The following is a 4124-nucleotide window of genomic DNA, read 5'->3' on the forward strand; positions in this document are numbered from 1 at the left end:
GAGGATTGAGATCAGCCTGGGCAACATAATGCGACCCCTCTCTTAAAATTAGCTGAACTTGGGCCAGGAGACGGTGGCTTACGCCTGTAATCCTGGCACTTTGGGAAGCCAAGGCAGGCGGATCACGGGGTCAGTAGTTTGAGATGAGCCTGGCAACACTGTGAAACCCTGTCTCTACTAAAAATACAAAAATTAGCGTGGTGGCAGGCACCTGTAATCCCAGCTACTTCGGTGGCTGAGGCAGGAGAGTCGCTTGAACCCGAGACAGGTTGCAGTGAGCTGAGATCGTATCACTGCACTCGAGCCTGGGTAACAGAGCACGATTCCCTCTCAAAAAAAAACACACAAAAAATAACTGGACCTGTAGTTCCCTACTTTGGAGACTGAAATGGGAGGATCACTTGAGCCCAGTTCAAGCCTGCAGTTCAGCTGCGATCACACTACTGTACTCCAGCCTGGGGTACACAGTGAGACCCTCTCTCAAAATAAATACAAACAGTATGTATAGTTGGTATCAACTATATAGAAATTGTTTTCTCCAGTGAACTCTGGTACAGAAGCCAAGTCACATAGTACAATACAGGTATGGATATAAGGTCCCATAAAGGAATGACAAGAAACCAAATCCAGAATGTTATTTTCAGTGAAAATTACTGTCCCCCCTTCACAGGCAAACTTAATATTGCAGTTATTTCCATCAAAGTGTGTTTCACATTATTGCTAGTGCTGGCAATAATGTTTAAACTTGAGCGGATATCCATGTTGATATGTTCATTGCCTTTGCTTTGTTACCAATCTAAAGGATATCCATGTTGATATGTTCATTGCCTTTGCTTTGTTACCAATCTAAAGGATATCCATGTTGATACGTTCATTGCCTTTGCTTTGTTACCAATCTATTCTGCTGCTCAAACCCTTTAACCACAAAGACGGTTAAGATATTGATCTGTTCAGAAGATACCTGTAAACTCATGCCTATTTCTCCAGATGAAGACAATGAGCAAGGTTTTTTCTCGAGGTCCTAGTCTTTGTTCTCATGTAATCCTCTGTACCTAGCTGCGCACAACCTTTGATTCCCCCTGAACAGTCTGTTGGTCAGAAGTTTTACCAATAACCTATGTAACACAAAACTTGTGTATATATTGTTTATCTGTTCTTATAATCCTTATTTTCTACATCAAAGTGGATCAGAAGTCTTCATCCTCCATCATCTTCAAATTGAGTAGGCTGAGGGAGTGGGGGTGCCGGTCTTGCTGCCTCAAGGGTGGCAGAGGCAGAAGAAAATTCCTGTAAGGAGACCCACACAGTTCAAACCCATGATGTTGGTCAACTATCATTTCTGGTTAAGTTTGAGTATTTATCTTTCTACAACACAAATCAATAGTTGCAGGTGTCTTTGGCAAAAGACTAGTGTTTATTTCTGTGAATGTAATACCTAGTTTTTTTGGGATGGAGTATCACTCTTGTTGCCCAGGCTGGAGAGCAATGGCACAATCTCAGCTCACCGCAATCTCTGCTTCCCAGGTTCAAGCGATTCTCCTGCCTCACCCTCCCAAGTAGCTGAGATTACAGGCATCTGCCACCACACCAGGCTAATTTTTGTATTTCTAGTAGAGACGGGGTTTCACCATGTTGGCCAGGCTGGTCTCGAACTCCTGACCTCAGGTGATGCACCCGCCTTGGCCTCCCGAAGTATTGGGATTACAGGCGTGAGCCACTGCGCCCAGCCTGAACCTAGTATCTAGTTAACTACAGCTTGAAATTCCTGCCAGATCCTTTCACACACTAATTGTATCTTGCTCCTTTTAATTATTAACCCTGCCAACTTCAGTTTCTAGGGGTTAACAGTGATTACCTGGTCTTGGCTGGGTGTGGGTGGCTCATGCCTGTAACCTCAGCACTTTGGGAGGCCGAGGTGGGTGGATCACCCTAGGTCAGGAGTTTGAGACCAGCCTGACCAATGTGGTGAAACTGTCTCTACTAAAAATACAAAAATTAGCTGGGCGTGGTGGTGCGTGTCTGTAATCCCAGCTACTTGGGAGGCTGAGGCAGGAGAATCACTTGAACCTGGGAGGTAGAGGTTGCAGTGAGCTGAAATCCTGCCATTGTACTCCAACCTGGGCAAGAGTGAAACTATGTCTCAAAACACACACACACACACACACACACACACAAACCAACCAACCAAACCAAACCCCCCACACACCAAAAAACAGTGATTACCTGGTCTCTACAAACGTGGAATCCCATTTCAGTTCATCTCCTCTTGCCAGAGCAGTATAACTCTTGAAAGTTTTCTTAACTTCATCAACTGATTACTCATGGGGAAAAAGGATTATTTTGGGTCTTGTCTTGTAAGGGGCAGAATGAGTGGAATAGAACCAATCCAATATTCTTGTCTTTACATTATATATAAAAGATTATATATAATCCTTTATACTGTATACAATAACCCCTTACATAGCATTAAGTCCAATCCTACAAGAGTCAATCACATAAAAACCACTGAGATGGCATGCTGAATACCGGTGGTGTGTCCACTGCTAGTAACAAACCCAGCCTAATCCATCTTCAAAATTTCCGTCGAATTTACAGAAATTTTGATAATAATGCAAACCAAATCCTTTTATTTCTTCTGGGTGAAACTTCTAATTCTCAATTTCTCCTCCTGGGCCTTGCAGAATTGGAATCCTAGTCAATGGAGTAAGAGGGCTAAGAGCTATTAGTTTCATCCTAAGGCATATATTCCTTATGTAGGGGCAACAGTGTAAACATTGTAGAGCTTGAGCATTCTCTAACATGTAGTTAGATTTCCATAAGGAAATGCGCAACCTAGATCCCTCACATGCGCACTTCACAATAGGGTTCTTGCTATGAAAATCTACTGCTGTTGCTGATCTGACAGGAGGCGGAGCTCAGGCAATTCACCGCCAGGAGGTTGGAAACCCCTGCTCCCAGGTCTACAAATCTTTTGACACAGCCTTTACACTTGTTGAGACTCTGTTTATTTCCTGAGAAGTTTCACAAGGGCCTTACAGTATGAAACTATTTAACTGAGCAATCTTCCAAATGAACTTTGCATTTGGTTTTAGTAGTCTCAGCCCTACAGCTATAAGCAATGGATTGTTTGTACTGGCATATAAAAGCCTCCAAGTCCCTTTGCCTTGAGGCAAGAACTTTAAGACTCAAATTTATCCTTTCCCATAGTTTTTTTTTTGGTCTGATTCAACTGCTGCCTTTCATGAAACTGGTGACTAGCATTACAGCACATCAAAAGACTACCACTTTGTGTAGTACCACTACTACTACTTTTCAGTCTGTCCCAACCTGGTAAAATTCCAAGTTTTCCTCAAGGTCTTTTGCCTGTTAACACTCTTCATGGCCATGTCAAATAGTTAAAATTCTTCCAAATCTAAAACCCAGAAAAAAAACTCAGACCAGCCTAAAAAAGGAAACTTTTAACCAGCAGGATAAAGGACAGCTACACGACGAAAGGGCTAAAACTCAGGCTTTAAGACAGAAACTGAGGGTTATGTTGGAGATTATCAACACCCTGGACAGTAAGTTTTACAAATTAAGACCTGCCAATACTGCCTATGCTCCATTACTGGTATTTTCCATCACCCAGCTACCCAGATTTGAGGCTGAATGACATCACAATTAACAGAACTATGGACTAACATCACCTAGGTTCAGATCGTGGCATTGCCACCTAAACAGCTATTTGAACTAAGGTAAGTTACATCATTTCATTGCTAAAGATTGTATATAAAGTGCTTCTCAAAGTACCTGAAATGTACTAGTATCTAAATGCAATAAAGGTTAGCAAGGTAACAAAAGAATCTACATATAGCAACATCTCTGCAATGGTCATGAAAATTACTTAAATACAAAAGAAAACTAAGAACATGTATTTCAAGTACCCTCAGTCTAGTTATTTACTGTAACTCCATCCCCAAATGGATATCCCTCTGAATTTTTCAGGAACAGAAACAGAAATTCATCTCCCCCTCCCCAAAATAGCAAAGATACATCTCAGTCCAAGGAACACATTGCCCTAACAATTAACTACAAAAGAACTCTAATAGAACAAGAACACTTCTTTGTAAACAGCTGCACCAGCA

Source organism: Macaca thibetana, chromosome 2 (genome assembly GCF_024542745.1).
Source record: "Macaca thibetana thibetana isolate TM-01 chromosome 2, ASM2454274v1, whole genome shotgun sequence".
NCBI classification, from domain to species: Eukaryota; Metazoa; Chordata; class Mammalia; order Primates; family Cercopithecidae; genus Macaca; species Macaca thibetana.